The sequence below is a fragment of the Trachurus japonicus genome, chromosome 21 (assembly GCF_045865225.1).
Source record: "Trachurus japonicus isolate A0001 chromosome 21, Traja_1.0".
NCBI lineage: Eukaryota > Metazoa > Chordata > Actinopteri > Carangiformes > Carangidae > Trachurus > Trachurus japonicus.
In genome coordinates, this window is record NC_140927.1 from 2,681,960 (window position 1) to 2,701,782 (window position 19,823).

The 19,823-nt window shown below is 41.1% G+C and overlaps 1 protein-coding gene across 1 annotated transcript in view; it reads left to right on the top strand.

The window, feature by feature from the left end:
- Positions 1–19,823, top strand: part of LOC146964652 (inactive dipeptidyl peptidase 10-like) — a 204,040-nt gene that overhangs the window by 82,691 nt on the left and 101,526 nt on the right. The gene's annotated exons all lie outside the window — the stretch shown is intronic.

A 19,823-nucleotide genomic window follows, 5' to 3' on the forward strand; every position in this document is an offset into this window, starting at 1 on the left:
TGTGATAGCTGTGCGGTTTGTTCACAATAAATGCACCAAAAGCATATTTGGATCTCAGTGTATCTGTCATAACTTACTATAGCGCGTTACAAATCTGTGAACCTGAGGACCCAACCTCTGCTCTCAGCGGCTAAAAGGGTTTGTGTTGGAAGCCGCAACACAGAAATATTGCTTTTATTTTGCTAAAATCTGAAATGGAAACGCAGACTGGTATGTTGACGCGTGTTAAAATAATAATAAAATAATAATACGGACTTGCAAGACGGCCCCCCCCCCCCCCCAAATAAGTGAGCCCCCCCCCGAAAGCCACAGTATAGTTCGCAAACTGAGCACACGCGGGAAACTACGTTGCTGCGCTGAATATGTTGCCACACGTAGACGAGGGCAATTTAAAACAAAGATGACATTTTAATCGAAGTTTGGTGAAATTCATAAGTGGTGTCTGTGTATGACTTTAACAGTTACGTTAGCTAACATTGGTCGGCAAGACGTTTTTGTGACTTTCTGAATATCTCAGGCTAACTAACATCATTCAGACTGACTCAGACTCAGACTCAGAGTAACGTTAGCATTATGCTAAGCAAAGGCTAGATCAGGTCAGGTTTAATCCTGATGTTTGATTTGTGCATTTGAACGTACCGCAACGGAGTGGCCTCTCTCCACCAAGACTGGTAAACAGCCTGCATCACTTGTCCCACTGAATCTAGGGCTGCACAATTAATCGAATTTTAATCACGATCACGATTTTGGCTGCCACGATTAAATTAAGATGATCGTCACGATTATTAACATGTAAAAAAAACGGGCTGTGCTGCATATCAAATCAAGCGCTTTCTCAACCAATAGTCCGCCAACCACCAGGGGGCGAACGAGAGGTCAGGGCTCCATGAAGCTGCCTAACTAACAAGCGAGCGCATCCTCCCTTTACATGTTGTTTACAGTCCAGAGTGTGTGTCCCGGCCGGTCTGCGCCTTCAAATGCTGCCGTACTGTGTCACCTTCTGCGCCCGGTGTTACGTCTCACTCATAGGCTGTATGGATCTCACTCTGAAGTGAGAGTGAGACGATGTCGGCAGCAGACGGTGACAGTAGACATGACGTGTGTCTGTGTCTGGTCAGTCAGCACCTCAGGCTGTCTACTGTCGCCGTCTCGCTCTGGATCGGATCGAGGTAGGGCTGCGGGGTGGTCTCGAAGCTGGACCGAGACCCCGTCACCCCATGCGGCCGTTTTGGTGTTAATTACATGTTACGTCGTGTAATTAAAACGTTCCGACCGTGATCATAACGGCCGGTAACGGCGATCTATGGCCGTTTTGGTGGCAGCACAGTTGAGCCAGGCCGACCTGCTGGACGCTGCCTGTATGAAAACACTTGGTCTGTTCGTTAAATGTTTTTAATTCGTTCCAAATTGCTGCTGAACCACCCGTGCTGAGCTTTGGTCCATGCCAGAGCGATAGATATAACAGAGTGGCGACACTCCCATAGGACTCCGTTGTAAAAAATGGCGGGCCGACTTCCGGGTTATGGAGCCCTCAATAGTTCCAAACATTCCTCCCGCGGCGCTGGACCACGTCTGTTTCTATGGCTGCACAGCAAGAAACTACTGAGCTACGTTGACGAAATACCGACCAATTTTAAGTTATAAAGTGGTAATAATCTTTCCCAAGTACAGTAACCATGTTGACTTAACAAAATAAAAATTATTAGACTGATCGGTTCATTGAAAAACATTTATTTATTTACGTAACTGTGGTGATTTCAGTCCGTAGCCCAGAAGCAGCCCTGCTCACTTTTCATTCAAACAAACTAATGCCACTGCCACAGTTGTTAAATTTCATCAATGAGACCAACATTAATCTCTATAAAATAATTTAACAAGCCAGCGGTAAACCTCTAAAAGCATGCGGATACGTTACTTGGCTCGTTTTCTCCGACGGGAGGACGGACGGTCGGCCCCGGCAGATCAGCTCAGTAGAGCGGCTGCTGCTGCTGTGACAGCCGCCTCCCCTGGTCCCCGGTCGGGGCTCACACAGACTCTGCACTTCTCCCAGAACAAACATCGGTGCAAGTTCCTAACAAACGTTATGAACTGACCACAGACTCCGGATTAAACGGTGACTTTCTTGCATGAACAAAATATTAAAACTGTGACGTGTTGACAGCGCTAAAGCCAGGTTTTGGCAGCTTTACTGCTGTGGCTCGGTTGCCGCAAAATGGCGATATCGATGCTAATTTCTGTTAGCCCGTCTATGAGGTTTTGCATTATACGTTAGCATTAAGCTAGCGGGCTTTATATTTAGTTGTGATACTGGCTGTGTGTGTTTTGAACGTTGTTTCAAACTGTGTGGGTTTGATTGAACATCTTTTATGCTTAAATATATATATTCCCGCTTAATATATTGCTTTACTCCTCTTCTTATGCCATTTTTACTGTAGGGCAGGCTAATCTTCACTTTAGAGTGACAAATAAAACCTTGAAGCAAGAAGATTTTGCCTTTTGTTTGAAAACTGACATTGATGTACATACAGTAATTCAGTAACAGTTGTAAATATACCTTTGTACGGTTTATTTTTTAATATTTACCGTCTAAAAGCAAGCTCAGTGCTGTCTGTCCCATAGCAGAACATGACAGCGGCAGCCTCGTTTGGAACTATTGGGAGCTACATGAACCACGTGACCGCGCTGGCAGCGACATCAAAGGCTGTCGCCACTCTGTTATATCTATCGCTCTGGTCCATGCTAGACAGACTCTTGCCCACATCTCTGTGTATCATTGATGGCAAAAATTAATTTTTACCTATAGCCTACTTTGAAATTACATTTCAGAGCCTGTACTTTCTTACTTTTATTTGAGTAAAGGAGTTGAATCAGCAGCTACTTCTACCAGATTTATTTTTTATTTTTTGTTTTTTACACAAGTATCTGTACGCTACTGTACAGAATGACACCTCTGCACTCTGCAATGGCATTTATTTTTCGCTAGCCCTTTGTCTTGGGTAAATTTTATTTTAGGCTATTATTTATTTTTATTTTACGTTTTATTTTGAACTGAAAGCCTTGTTCCCATAGCCTATTGTTTGTTTCAAATAGAAAGTGCAATAAAAACATGTTTTATCTAACATAATGTATAATCGTGATTAATAATCGTGATTTCAATATCGACAAAAATAATCGTGATTATCATTTTGGCCATAATCGTGCAGCCCTAACTGAATCCAAACTGCACTACCTTACTAGAAAATACAAAAGTGTAGTTTCCTGTAAGTAATCTAGTAAATTGTGCTGTCAAAGTTAACGCGGTAATTTTGATGATTCATCTTTAACATTTAACGAGTTAAAAAAAATTTAAGTTTTTTTCATTTTACCAATGAGGTCACTATAGAATTCCCTTTATAATCAGTATGGAGTAGTAAATGAGTGAGTGTTTTCAGACACTGACATGGTGTTAGCAGATGGGCGTACTTGACTCCGCGGACGTCCGCGCTAGGGCTGACCCAAAAAAATCGAAGCTTCGAAGCTTCGTTCGTTGCCATGGTAATTGATCATGAAGTCCGTGATCGATTGTTTTGTCGCCCCCCCCCCCCCGGGTCAGACTCAATGCGGAATTTATGCTCGACTATGAAACCTCAAACGTCCGCGGAGAGTGCGCTCGGCTCACAGTACGCGCGCAGTCCGCCCGACTCCGTGGGAGCCTTTAGTCACAGACGAGCAGAGCCAATAGTTTTCTGCCCTCAACAGTAATACTAATTATGTCTGAACATGGCTTAATTTATTTTATTTTGTCGTGTTTTACTTTATTTTGTCAGAGTACTGGTTTGCACCAAGGTCAGAGCACACTTCTATTCAAAGATATTCAAAGCTTTTGCTTCGTACCTTTTCTGTTGTTGAGCACTTCCATTGTAAGAATGTGTGCGGCTGCTGAAGGAGGTGGAGGCATGAAATAGTCTACGATCAGAAATTCATCAACAAGGCAGATAATAATACAAAACAATTGATGATGAAGAAAAAAATAGCAATTGAATAACTCAGCCAACGGCCACAGCACACACATGAAAAAAGTCTCATGCAGAAGAACAAGGCTTTAATGGCCTTGAAATAAATAGGGCTGGTCCCAGTGGCTGCAGGAGCAATTGTATTAATGGAAATTGTTGGAATAATGATTGGGGAGGATTATGTGGTGCTGGCAAGACTACGAAGGACAAACACACATAGCTAATCATAGAAAAGGCCCCGGTGTTAACGGACAGTAGAGGTGACCCAGAGGAAGAGGAGAGGAAAACTTAAAGAGACACAGAGCTCAGTGTCTTCACATATTCACATGCTGAACAACTCATTTTGAGTGTTTCTAATGTGCAATTGTGCGAAGAATGATTAAATGACAACAACACACACACTTTGTTACAGAAACAGCAGTGTGAATTATTTGAACATGCTTGAGGGAGAAGTCCAGATCCTCTTTATTTCTGAGATGCCTGCCACATCACGATGCTCTCTTCCCTATAGTCTGCTTCTCTGTCATCTGTCTGCTTGGCATTTCTTCCACCATTACTTTCTTTGTCATGCACTAGAAGCCTTTAAAGCTTATGTGCCTGCTAACACTTGAACTCGGTTTGGTAAACAGGACGGTATATGTTCACCCAGTTTGTTGAAAAAAATATGCTGTATGATCAAATTATGTCTCCTAACTGCTGGCAAACATCTGTTCTTAGTTGAACATTGTTCACTCTGACAGACAAGGTCATTCTGCCTCCTACACATATATACAATTACACTGCAGTATGAAGTTCTGCAGCTAATTGCTGTTTTGTGTCCCTCCATTGTGAACTTTACAGCTCTGTGTTCAGATTCAGATTCTTTATTTGTCATTCAGCATGTTAAAACACAAAGAACGACAAGTGTTTCCCAGGGCCAGTGTAATAATAAATAGATAATAAATAACCTAAAAGCCAATAGGTAAAAACTTTGAATTGTGTAATAAATGAAATAGATAAAAACCATAGTTAGGCAGTGACATGTTGGGGTAACGTGCAGTTGTGATGTAAAGTGCAGTAAAGTGCAGAGGGCTGTTTATGTTGCATAGTTCATGAGCTTCACTGCCTGAGGGAAGAAGCTGCACCTCGGCCTTGTTGTCTGGGCTCTGAGGCTGTGCAGCAGCAGTTCATGGGCTGGGTGGCTGAGGTCTGATGTCATGTCTGTCGCTGTGGTTCTGCATCTGCTGATGTGAAGGGAGAAAAATCTGAAAGTGGGTGGAAGATCCAACTAGCACTTTAAAGAGGAACTATGCAGGATTTTTTTTTTTAATCTTTTTTTACCTTAATTAAACAGCTTCATAGTAATTGTGATGGTTAAATAAATGACTTGTAAGTGTCTCTTGTCAGCTTGTAAGAACAGAACCTCCCATCTCTCGCCTCGGTGGCACCGCAGCACAGACGTGCCCTGTGACCTGTAATTTTATGTTTATGACAGATAGGACTACACAAATATACACGTCGTAACATCATACATGATGTATAACATTATCCACCGCTCCATGGATTTCTTTCTTGACAGTTTTGTGAAACACAAATGCACATGGCCGGGAGGAGGGTTAGCAAAACAGCGGAAAAGTGACTGGACTGCATAGTTCCCCTTGGGTCCATGCCTATGTTCCCACAGCCCTATGTTCCCACAGCCCTATGTTCCCACAGCCTTATGTTCCCACAGCCCTTTGTTCCCACATTTGAGATTCATCACATGGCGGATGCTCTGCTACATGTGGAAAGATGTCTATGGGTGTGATGTTATGGGAACATAGGGCCTAATTTTCAGTGGGGAAAAAAAAGTTAGAAATGTGGGATCATAGGGCTGTGGCAACAGTTATATGCTGTCATTTCGACATACCGCTATTCCGACATGCCATCATCCCACCATTCCGAAAAGGCTTTATATAAGGAAATGTGCGTTAATCAACAGGTGACTTGCTCCTACTTCTCTGGACTCTCTCTTATCTATCTGGCCTGTCTAGCCTCTACCTGGTCTTTTTACTAAACTTAACCAACTCCTTTCTTCATTGCTTAAGCCCAACCAGTGCAAAATCTTTTTTTGGGAAAAAGTATGCTATTAAAGGAATTGTTGGAAAGGCAGGATGTTTAAAAAAAAAAGAAGAAAAAATATTGTCATTCTGACCATAGGAGGCAGGAATTGTCAGAATAATGGGACGTTTGATAGAAAATTAAGTATTGCCATTTGGACAATTAGAGGCCTATGTCGGACTGGTGGGATGTCGGAATGGCGGTTGCCCCCCTGTGGGAACATAGGGCTGTGGGAACACAGGGCCTAATTTTCAGTGAAAAAAAAAGTTAGAAATGTGGGAACAGGGCTGTGGGAACACAGGAATGACCCTGTTCCCCTTTCATGACCAGACATCAGTCCTTCCAGCAGCCAATTAAGGCTTATTAAAAGAGTTATCATGTCTGTTACTCACTTTACTCACCAAGTACATTTCCTTGTGGTGAAAGCACCCCTTTCATTTCTATCTACTCTTCTTCTATTGAAATTAACATGCTAACTGGTCAAGCCCAGCCAATGTGATATCTTACTGTAGTGCCCTGACTGCTCTGAAAAAGAAACACTCGTCAGAGGGCGGGACATACAACGTAAACACTAGCAGACATACATAATAACAAAAGAGTCAGAGATTATTAAGTGTCTTTCTGCAGCTTTACGGTAGTTAAACATAACCAAATGTGAGAAAATGGTCACCGGTGATTTTTGGAACAGCCAGTTTTGTCATTGATATGGTGATGAACCTGCAGGAGGAACCTCTGATTAAAATCTAGGAAGCAGTGGTTTATGGGGGAGTGTTTGTCACCAGTCAGGTCATGCTTGTGATGATAACCATGCAGCTAATTTATGACATCTCTGAGAGGCAAAGAGGCAGAAAGATTTATTTGGGCTGATAGAATTATAGGTTGAGTCATTTTTGTGGAAAAATGTTTGTGTTGTGAGCGTGATGATGTCTGACTGCATTACAGATTCACGGAGATGCAACTTTCATTCACGGGATAAATTAATTTGGCATTGATTTGACTTGCCTGAATGTGCGGCTCCCCATGTGAAACTGATGACAAATATGCAGGTGCTCGCAAACAAAGCCTTTTATTTGGGTAACAGGGGATCACTGTATCATTGGAAGTATTACTTACTGCAAAGAATATTTAATTTACTTACCTGCATTTGTGCACATGAATGCTGAGCAAAGGAGGCGAGAACTGTGTGTGTTCTGTAAGATAAAGACCTTGAACAGGATTATCGTCATTGCTGGCAGCCTAACACAGAGCTTTACAGCGACTCATTGACAGTGTGCTAGTGGAATAGTGAGCCACATGTGATTCAACTTGTTTTGATTTCCCCATTTTGCAGTGGTTTAACAGTACTTCAATTATACCTCTATGATACTGACAGTTAAATTGTGTTTTTATTTTTCTGTGTTGTCAAATACTGAATTAGACTGAATTAGTGTTGTCACGATACCAACATTTTGGTACCGGTATCCGTACCAACATGTTTTTCGATACTTTTCGGTACTTTTCCAAATAAAAAGAGAACACAAAAAATGTCATTATTGGCTTTATTTTAATAGAAAATCTTAGAACTATAACATATGCATCAGTAAATAATCAGTAAATCGGTAAACAGTCACTGCTGCTGCAGGATTAAAATTCCATCTATATTAATCTGAACTCTTCCTGAATTAAAACATTAGTGGTCTGTTTAAAAATGAATATCAACTTGTTTTCTTTGCATTATTTGAGGTCTGAAAACACTGCATCTTTTTTGGTTATTTTGACCACTCGCTCGCCTCGGCTCAAATTACAATGCGGCGACTTCACGTGGCGACGTCACCGCTGCCGGCGGCGCAAAATGAAAGTACCGGTCCCATCTAAGCGCAGTATGGTACCGTTTTAAATGCGTCAGTACCCCGGTACCACTCTAGTACCGGTATACCGAACAACCCTAGACTGAATGAAAGGAAAGAAATGGTTCTTTTTTTAATTACAATTTTAATATTACTTCTCTCCAACTGGATCCCCGTTGACCAGTCCCCACCCATGTGAAGGCACATGATGGCAGTGCATTTGTCCACCAGCCATGACAAAGCAATCACTAAAGCCAAAGCTGCAACTCCTTGTTATTTCCCATAGTTTTTTTTGTTTTGTAACCCCAAAGGTTCCATTTCAAATGTCAAATCATGACCTCATGGGCAAAAAACCAGTGTTCTTCCTCCCTAAACCCCTGAAAATTCAAGCCTGTTTTTGTGTTTTTCTCGATTTAAACTGGATTTACAATAATCATTTACCAGATTTAAAAAAATTCAAATTGAAGTCCTCATGGAAAAAGGTGTCAAAGCACACGAACATAGGGGATTTTCTGACCATTTTATAGCCATAATGACAAAATATGTCCAAATGGCCATTTTTTGCCTCAGTAGGTGAAAGGTTAAGGTGGTTTGGTCATCTGAACAGGATGTATTCCCTGATGGGGGTCAATGCGCTCGTAACTGACAGGAGATTCTGAGGTAGACCCAGAACATGCAGAGGAGATGGTATAGCTCAGGGGTCGGCAACCTTTAGCATTAAAAGAACCGTTTGGGCCCTTTCCCACCATATCGAAACCCACTCGGAGCCACAACCCAAAACCTAGGCTACGTGATGCATATTTTGATCGACAAAATATTGAAACAAGTTTTATTTTAATATCACATAAGCACCTCAGTCTCCAAAGAAATAACTATTACAATGAGCACTTGAATGGCCATTATTTAGCCTATCTTTCCTCCCCCCCCCCAAAATGAGCTCGCCAGGAGAGCCACATGGGAGCCACAGCAGAGTGACAAAAGAGCCGCAGGTTGCCGACCTCTGGTATAGCTCATTAGACCAGGGAGAATTTTGGGAAAGTACTGGAAATCATAGCTGAAGAGAGAGAAGGATGTATGGACCATGACCAATTAACCGGAGCAGGTGAACATGGATGGACTGTTTGACTTTAATGTCCTTTTTCTAAGAAGCTTTACTTTATTTCCATTGACAACTTATGAATGCAGGATGTTGTTGTGATTGTGTAAGAGGAACCTGATAAGCTGGTCTTGTCTAGTAGTACTCATTCATCTAGATGTGTGACTAACACAATAGTTGACTTCTCCTAAGATTTGATTTGTGTTTGTTTGAATTTTCAAGTTGCATCAAAAGTAGAAACATAATAAAGCATGTTGGTGCCTGAATTCTGCTTAAAGCAGCTCTGGGAATGAGCGCAGTGAACACTTGAACATTTTCTCTTTGTATTTAATGAAGTATGCTGGACTGCTTTGACTCCTGCTTTTTACTTCTACAGAGTAAGTGGATTGTTTTTTCTTCCCTGTGTAGCCGGCTCTTAAGCATATTAAAGCCTGTTGGCCTCGTTCTTTGTTCTCCCAGATGAAAAAAAAGTTGTGTCTTGTCAAAGGCTTCAAAATAAAAACCCCAGAGGTTTAGGTATTTTTAACTGGATGAAGTGAAGGATGAAGTGAAACAAATTGTCATGCATCAAATCCAACTTAAAAAAGAAAGAGAGGGATTACTTTTAGAGATAAGATTTCTCTGAGTTCCTTGAGGAGCAAATAGAGCATTACTGTCACCTGAGCCGGGTTTATCACAGATTATAATAAATTAAGGGGCCAAATTCATGAAAATACAGGAATGAATCTAAAATGCATCCAGACATTTTTTTTTTTATCACAGCAGTGTGACCTAATTCATAAAATATTTTAATTGCCTCCTTTAAGTAATACATAATGAAAATAAAATGAAAATGAATCATCAATGAATGAATAAGGCACATCAATGCTACAAAAATATTTATGTACACTGTTGCCCACAAAGTTGGAATAATTTGTCTTCAGACAAATTCCTCTTTTTATTCCAATTATAAAGGCTAATTGTGGTTTAATTTTCACAATGACATGTTTGGAGGAAATTGATCAATATGGGTTTGAGAAGATATAAACTTTATCTATCAAGAATAAATCACAAGCACAGTCACAATCATTTCATGAGATGAGGTAAAATAAAAAAAGTATTCCAACTGTGTATTATCACAGTGACTTCAGACAGTTTGTGTCATAATGAAAAAGAAATCCATTCATTTATTCAAGGCAAAAACTATATCCTTTTAGAATGTGTCTTTGATTTAATTATGAAAGTGCACGTAGATACAGAAAAGAAAAGAAGATAAACTGTTTCCCTAATTTAACATTTAGAAAAAAGAAGATTTTGATATAGCAGATTTGCAATCCTCCTTGTTTCATCTTTTTAACAGCTGCTTCTTAATATTGTTTCATATAGATGAAATGCCAGGATGCCACATCAGTCTCAATGGTGTGCATTAATTGTAATTAACAACATTAATGCCGCTTAGTCAAGAGCATTAACCTTATTACATACTGGGAAATGAAGCAAGTGGGTGTTGTATGAGATTAACTGTTTAATTCCATAAATTATTTGATTAAATGTGATTTAAAAGAATTTAGGATTCCCCTGCACAGTGAATATAACATGTACTAATCAAAGTGCTGTACAAGCTGCCAAAGTAGGTTGAGAAAATGTTATAGACATGTGACCATCGTGTCAGCGTCCTCCACACATGGTAACACACATTATATGCCATCCATAATATATTTGTTAATATAATCCACATGTAGAAGGGTGTATTATGAAATCCACATTTGTACTGTGGCTTTTCCATCATTATCAGTGGCCTTAGGTCTCAAAGTTGTTTCATTTATTATTTCGTGGAGGATGGATTTGAAAATTTAATAGGATGGGGTAGATAAAAGTGAGTTTCTTTGTCTATAGCAATCATCTAGATGAATATCCATGATATGATTTGATTATATCTTTATTCTTGATTTCTGTTAGTGGTTGTATTTACCCTGCAGTTAGTAGTTTTCTCAAAGTACGCTCAGCCGCTGTGTTCTTTTGAAGTACAAACAGGATATCCATTGAATCAAAGGAGCTTCTGATATGAGATTGATGACAATATCAATAAAATAATTCAACATCGGACCTATTTACCAGGATTTTTATTCATAAATTCTGCCGTTCACACTACAACCGTCTTATCTAATCTTTTCATATGGTTTCAGTTTGTAGAAATAACAACATTAAAGGACCACTTGCGAGCTTTTCAGGACTTAAAGCTGTATCTCATATCCTCCCTCAGTAAATGGAGCTCAGCTGGCTGATGTGTTCCCTGAGTGGGGAACTTCATTTATGTGGAAGGAATAATTGATGAATGAGGGAGAGCTGCTAACCTCTGTCTCTAGTCAACGTTGGTCTTTGGCATCTGATGTGGTCCTCATTAATTTCTCTGCAGCCCCCCTGGTTGATGGTTTTTGTCTCTTTGACAACGTTGATCAGCTGATGTTGTGCCTTTGCAGTCATCATTCAGCTTTTGTTTAGGGTTTATTTTTATTTTTATTTTTTATAGATGTCCTGTCTCTTGCAGTCCATACACCACCTACGTCCGCTCAATGGAGCCCTATCTTTCAGGAAGTACAGATCTTAAATGCTCTGAAAATATGTCCTGTCCTAAATGATCACATAACGATGTATAAAAGTTTGAATAGGTTTTCAGAGTTTGTTGGAGAGACTTGCCGTATTAAAGTTTGGCCAAACTCTATGAACTGGTTCCGAGTGACAGAATTTATTTGGCCAGGAGGTGTCACTGACCTCTGTGGACCAACTCATTATTTGAAGACACTTGTACATTTCTTTGCATTTGTCAATTAAGTGTGACCAAACCACACCAATACACTTGTTGTTCATTTAGTTGTGAGTTTTTATTGTAAAGAAGATTTGTTCTCAGCAACTTCCCAGCACCAACGTGGGGCAACATGGTGACATCCAGTGGTGGGGTTGAAACATGCAACCATCAATACCCTTTTCTGGCAGGTTGAAGAACCGACAGTACAGTGGCCAGTCAGTGCTGGTTTGTAGAGGCACAGCAGTGCAGCATGGTTGCACTTCCTGTATGGATAAGCACAACAGGTGATAGATACAATGACAACATAGGCCTACTTATATATCATATATAATTTCTGCCAAAGGTGAGTCCCATTGTCCATTAAGACACATAAAGTGCCAAAAAGCAAATAAATATACTTAAGATCCACCTATAGTAGTATCTTTTGAATAATTTTGTTTAACATTTCACACAGTTGTTAAAGGTCAGTAATTAATTTATAGGCTTGAGACACTGTGATAATAACATATTTGATCTATTTTATTGCATCCAGGATAAGAGCTGCTAAGGCGCTCAACACTGTACATACCATAATAGGTGCTAACAAGTCAGGTTTTCTGAGCCTGTGGTGATTACATGAAACCAGCTTTCTGTGACATCCATTTATGGCTAACTGTGGGAGTGAGCATTAGGTTTCCCTACAATGACCGAGATTAATGAAATGGAATAATGTGTGGAAGGATGCAGTATTTATGTCTGAGATAAAGACTTTGTATTTCTGCTGTTTGGCACCAAAGATTTGCAGAGCCACTTTGATGCATCCTTAAAGAGACTTTGGTTCAAACCTTTCCGTTTAGCAGCTCCTCTTCAAGGTCTGCTGTGAGGTTTGAAAGCATCAGTGAATATAAGTTGAGCTGAAATCACATTATACGCATGCATGCATGCATGCCATTAGTTGCGGAATAAATTGTTTTCCTCCAGGCTGTTTTGCAATGCAATAAACTGATGAGCTCAAAAGGAGTTACAATCGATTTAGTGAATTGATCACCCTCTGGCTACTGCCAGGATGCAAACAAATCCCTGAATCTTTTTGTCTGGGGAGACTGAGGCTGGCATAAATTATTTGATATTTAAATCAAAAAGGAGTGGGTTGCCATGCCTACATCTTTTCTTTTTTAAATTGTATTTCCAGGGAGACAGAAACTTTTTGGTACCTCAGAGTCACAGGAGGCAGATTTAAACTTGCATTAGATGAATTAAATTGCTGTATCATGATGTTGACCTATTGTATATCGCAGTGGCATGCTTAATACTTTCATACTTGGGACTTGAACCAGCGATCCCCTTGTTTACGCCCTGTTCTCTACCTCCTTCAGAAGTCAATAGTTGTCCTAAGTTATAACTCTCCATGTGTCCTAAACCTGCTATTAAACTCCACTGAATCCCACTTTAACGCCACATTGGAGGACATTGTTCTCCGCCCCCTCCGCCGCCCCCATCATTTAGCCTGTCAGCCAGACAGCCCAGTGGCTCAATGAAGATTAATTATGATCCCTCTGTCGACAGGGTGGCCAGAGTAATGAGATGTGCCACATGGCGAGGCGGCGGCGCATTGTTTCCCTCCCTGTCACGTACAGTATTCTATCTTATCTCCATGCCACTCTGCAAAAGGTCCACCCTCGCATAATGTCACTCACGGCAGCAGATGGCGAGGAGAGACGGGATATACAGTATACGCCCGCCAGTAAACACACGGCACAGTTAACAACCTCATTATTGTTATGTTTGTGGAATACCAGTGCATTTTGGTGGCGAATTTCAGTGCTGTCATTCTGTTGAAAGGTGGAATTGAAGCTAGAGAAAGGAGGCGTCCGCCGTCCGCTCATCGTGCTGTTATTGAGCGACGTGATGAAAGGAAAACGATATTAGAGTAATGTTTCTCCTGGAAAAAAAAAAAAATATATATAAATATATATATATATATATATATATATATTTTTTCCCAGCCTGTACTTTTCCAAGCGCAGCAGTTCAGTTGCTGCCTGGTATCAGTGTTCTTATTCTTCAAATACAGCAATTTCTTTTCAAAACAGAATGTGCTTTAAGGAAGCCTGGATACTGGAGTGTGCTGCTACCATTACTACAGTCTGTGCTCTATTTTTTTTTTTTTTTTGCTGTAATGATGTTTTCCTCATTATTTTCTTCAAAAGCATTTCATATTAGGCCTCCTGAAATCCTTCATTTTTACAAGGGTTAGGGTTGTTTTCTCCATCCCAGCACTTTTCCTTAAAGGTCCCATATTTTACACATTTCCTGTGTATCATTTGAAGTGTTGGCCCATGATGTATTGGTGGTTTTTATGAGTCAAAAAATAACTCAAATGTAGTTTTACACCTTCTCCTTTAGAGCTCTAGTAACAGAGACTGCCTTGTAAAAAGAAATAAGCCTGCAGGTTATTTATGTAGTTGTTATGACCTGTAGTTATGTTTTGTAGTGGTGATAATGGCAGAAGCAAAGTGAAAAGTGCGATGGTGTACTGAAAAGAGAGAGTATGAAAGAGACAGAGTCCATGCATGGAGGCTGTCATCACCAAAAACAGGAACATGACAAAAGCATTTTTTGCCGTTTCTATTATTCATGACAAACATGTCTATTATTGCAACAATGGAAACTAAGATCTATGCACTTGGCTTGCTGCCTTTGGACTGTTGTATAGAGCTGATTTCAGGGAAATACATGGGGAACTGTTGATAGCACTGACTTTGTTGTGACATCACAAAGTTACTAAAACCCTGATGGCCGGTTCTCAGTTTCTGAATACAGGCTCTGTGTGTAACAACCGGTTAAAAGAGCAGGACCAGTTATTAAAGTAGAGTAAGTAAATTAGCTAAGATAGCCTCTATGCAAAAGGCAATAAAATAATAGAAGAAACACAAATTTGGACTGGTGTCATTCATTCTGGAGAAATGGAGTTGCAGGAAAAGAGACCACGGAACACAAGATGACACTTTTGTAGAAAAAGGGGTAAGTAATACAATTTATTCTTTCATTAATCAATTGCTTTTTTTCTCCCTTAGTTCTCTTAGTTGCCTTTCTTATATTAAATAACAATTAACACATATAACAACAACACCACATGTATAACCCAACATTAATAAATACAAAAGATAAATAAATAACCTTTTCCCTCTCTCCACCTGTCAGGTAAGTATCTAATTAAAATATTTTGTTATTACTAACTCTATTTACTTTCTTACCTGCAGGTGGTTTATCTCACTCTCTAATCAGTAAATTAATAGATAAAATAATAAACAGCATAATAATAATTAAAACAGTAGTATCAATACAGCACATAAAGTGTAAAATCATCAGCCAAAGGGAGCAGAGAACAGCTGATCTGAGTTAGTTCAGTCAACTCTGAGCAAGTTCACTCTGAGTAAATGAGGTGCGTGAGGAATAGAACAAGTAATTATCAGTGGAGCTTCTATTTTAATTCAGTAGAGCTAAAGAGATTGATGTGAGACATTAATGCACATTTATCTAAACAACAGCAGCAGAGAGTCTGAGCTAGATGAAAAGAATCAGCCATTGAAAACTACTACATTTTATTCATCATTGTCCACTGGACCTCATTTATCAGATTTACTTTCTTAAAGGGATAGTTCAACATTTTGGCAAATTGGCCCATTGCCATAATCGCTATAGTCATAGCAGTAGGTTCGTTACCTTTAATTGTCGGTGTAAGCTATTTTTAGAACGGAGGAGCGGAGCGGCGAGCTGCTCAGGGCTATGCTACGGAGGCTAAGGGAATTTCTTGGTTTTCCTCATCAAACTCATCAAATACACAACCTAACAACTCCAAAAGGCTGTCGTGGACAAGTTGTGAGCTGCACAATCACCACGCTATGTTTTAGAGGTAAATTCATGCAAAACCGCTGATGCGCGTTGCGTTCAGGGACAGTTTTTCAGCAAGCAGACTCTGTATTTACCCTGTATTTACCTCGAAAACGGCTCCGTTTCGTAATGTTCCATTATTATCTCATAGCGTGGTGAATGTGCAGGTCACAACTTGTCCACGAAAGCGTTTTGGAGTTTTGGGATTTTGTATTTGATGAGTTTGATGAGGGAAACCAAGAAATTCCATTAGCCTCCGTAACGTAGCTCTGAGCAGCTCGCCGCTCCGCTCCTCCGTTCTAAAAATAGCTTACACCGACAAATAAAGGTAACGAACCTACTGCTATGACTATAGCGATTATGGCAATGGGCCAATTTGCCAAAATGTTGAACTATCCCTTTAACGGATGTGGAGCTGGACTTTACTGTCAGGTGGAATAAATCTATTCAGTTGTGACAACACTCTCCTGCTGCAGAAGATTAAAATCTAAAAAAAAAAGTTAAAGATGTATGATGGTCAGCTCAGATTCTGACCTAGGAACAGCGTCATGTGTGTGAATGTTCAGACGTCTACACTGAGAAACTTCAATGACTGTGTTCCAACATGTAGCAAAAGTCAACAGTCAATGAAATAATGTTTTAAAATATTGGCAGCCTGTATTCAGACTCTGACTTTGATTCTTTTCAGCAGCAGCAGCAGTTCTGTCAACTTCACTCACTGCAGTCAGAACATGATCATTCTTTATTGATCACAGACTGTGTTTAAAACCTTTTTTTTCTCTTTTATTCATTCGCAAAATAGTAAATGTTTCAGTGCAGGGAACTGATTGTCTTGTCTCGAGCTCATCTCTGTACCTGTTTGTGTGTTTTTTAATGAGAACTGCTGGCACATTGCATTACACAACTTTCCAGCAAAAACATGGTGTTGAATCAGTGGTGCAATGATGTTATTAAGACAGTAATATGTGCCAACACAATGGAGTGTGTTCACAATGTGCTGCTAGATTACAATACTGCCATAGAAAGTTGGAACCTCTTTGTGACATGTTTTGTGTTATATAATGTTTAGTGTGTCACAGCTACTGATTTTTCTGCTGTTGAAGTAGAAAGAAAATTATGGACATGCCCTAAAGTAGTACTCACTTCATACCATATTCTTAGGGTTGTTGAAATAGAGGTTTTAATTTGAAGTGAATCCATCTGTAATATCTAAATGTCAGACATCTGATTGTTGGATTGTAATAGAGGTCATGTTAGTGAGGACAGGTGGCGGGTAACAAGCTGATGTCTAGTCAGGACTCTAACCTTCTCCCATCAGAACGTCTTTAAATTAATCTGCTCCAATCTTTGATAGGGACAGCATGAAATGATGAGGAGATGAGAAAGAATATCCATCAGCGAGCAGGTTGGTTTCACAGAGTTAGTTACCGCGGCAACCGAGTCAGAGGCATAGTGATCCCTGTTTCTGAAGCGGGAAAATTATGTCCCCCTCATCTCAGGGTTAAGAAGCCCAGGTTCTGGAGGAGACCTCAGAGGAGATGAGGGACATGAGCGAGGCTTCAATGTAAAATGTTTCAGTCTTTTATTGGCAGCTGCAGGGAATGAGAATCACCTATAAAATTCATTATGCACCTCTTAGTTGTGACCACACATTATGACCCCATAGAGCCTGTAAACACAGTTTACTGCTGCTACCTGATTACATTAGTGTCTACTGGCTTTATTTGTTTTCAATTAATCAAGTTTAATTGAGTTCCTTACACTTATATTTGCTCAACAAAAATGACGTGGATTAAAGTGTTATATACAGGGCCGGGACTTTAACGCGTTAATTACGATTAATTAATTACACAAAAATTAACGCATTAAAAAAATTAACGCATTTTAATCGCACTTATTTTGCACCGCGGAACGTTTCTCACTGGATGAGTTTCAGGCGTACTGATTACACTGGAGCACAATCATCTAACAAGCCGCCGACACTGTTAATATAATACATCCATGCACTGATCACTGCAAGGGAGAGAGGAGGTGAAAAGAGACAACAACACTGTTACCTGTTGTATACTGGCCTCAGGCTGTACCATCGCTAAGAAACCAGTGAGTAACGAGTTAAAGCTATGGTCTACGATTTGGAGCATTGGTAATTATTATTTACATCGTTTATACAGCGATAATGGCCCTGTGGTCCGATATACACGCGGCCCTGCTGAGCTACTGGTCTTCCTCCTCTCCCTGGCTGTCACACAGCCGCTTCCAGCCGCAGCCGCAGCCTGACCGGTCTCTCTGCACCGCGGCACCGCGGAGCTCCAGGCCCCGGTCTTTCTGCTCCTCTGCCCCAGACACAGCACCCTGTGGCCGGTCACCCAGCGCGAGGAGTCTCCCTGTAGCATGAGGCTGTGCTAATAGCTGCTAATGGCGGCGCTGCTCGTACCAGCGGTCGCCGCGGTCCCGTTGCCGGGGACGGCGACGACGGCGACTGGCACCGCCTCGTTACCGGCAGCTGGTGCACAGCAGTGGCATCGGGACTGGCGCCGCCGCTATTAGTAGGCTAGCGCTGAGCACAGCCTCATGCTACAGGGAGACTCTTGGCACTGGGTGACCCAGGAGGGGACAGCTCTCCATTCCGACACCCCTCCACTTCGACACCCCGCTGTTCCGAAATACCCCCACTTCGAAACACCGCTACTCCGACACCCCCCCCACAGCTGTCCAAGGTGCTGAACCGCGTGACGTTGTTTACATTCTGCTTTGTGTCTTGTCTGTGAAACGTGCGCTGCTCAGGGACTGGGCAGATCTGTCCCACTTGCTTTCTCCCCGACTCCGTTGTTGGAGATCTCCACACAGTAAAAGAAATACACTTTTTTTTCTCCCCCCCCTGCTCCGCTCGAGCGCAGCTGAACCCGGCTTGAGCTCACAGGGGCGCGAGGCTGCTGCAGCCGCCACTCGTGCTGACAGCTGACTGAGGGAGATGCTTTGGTTGGGCTTAGGCAATGAAGAAAGGAGTTGGTTAAGTTTAGTAAAAAGACCAGGTAGAGGCTAGACAGGCTGGAAGCATAATGAACATTATATGTCATATGAAGTAGGCTATTTGCTTGTTTTGCAGTTAATTATGCACATGATCCGTTTCGACCCCAAAAAGGAAAAAAGGATCAATGCTCACTGCGCACTGGGGGTTTCCCCCACTGGCCTTTTCGGAATAGCGGGGTCTTTAGAAAAAATAGAAAACCCCGCTATTACGATGAATGGAAGTCTATTGTCGGAAAGGCGGGGCTTCGGAAAGGCGGGGTGTAACCGACCCAGGACAGGGTCCTGTGTCTAGGGGAGAGAAGCAGGAAGAGTCGGGGCCTGTCGCTCCGCGGCGCCGCGGTGCAGAGAGACCCGGTCAGGCTGCTGCAGCAGCGGTGCTGAGTTTATGTTGAACAGGTAATCTTTGGTTTTATTGTGGAAGTTGTGACTGTGAATATGACATTTCACTCCGCATTCGGTTTCTGCAGGCAGCAGCAGGCTTGTTGCTTGCTCCGCTCTGCTCTGGGAGGGGAGGGAGGGCGTGTTTTTAAAAAAAAAAGCGCTCGTCGCGGGGAAGCTGAGAACAGCGGAGTTTCCTCTGCTGCAGCTGAACAGCTGATATGTGGTCAAGACGTAGCTACAGACCTGTCAGTGTCTCATGGTGCATAAGACTTCAACCTTAGAGCTGTCTGTCTTCAGACTGTCCTGACCTGTCCCTGAGCATCACACAGAGACAACATGGAGCTGTGTGATTGGTTACTGAGTTTTATTAATGTTTACAGGCTGAGTTCAATAAATCAGTTTATGCTTCTGTGATTTAAGTAGCCTAGTTAAATACTACAGTAATCTTCATAGTGTATTGGCAGGAAAGACCATTTAATCTGTATGTATCAAATATCATTAATGAAATAATCGATAATTTGCATCCCTAGTCTGTTGGTCTTGGTTAAGTACCACCTTGAAAAAAAACAAAGTTTTGTTGCTTAAGCTTATGTATTCAGTCATTCAATGGTATACTAAAATCCATGTGAAAAAAAAATGCTTCTCACTGTTCTCAGGTCAAATATTTATGTGCGATTAAAATGCGATTAATTGCAATTAATTAATTACAAAGCCTCTAATTAATTCGATTAATTCTTTTTAATCGAGTCCCGGCCCTAGTT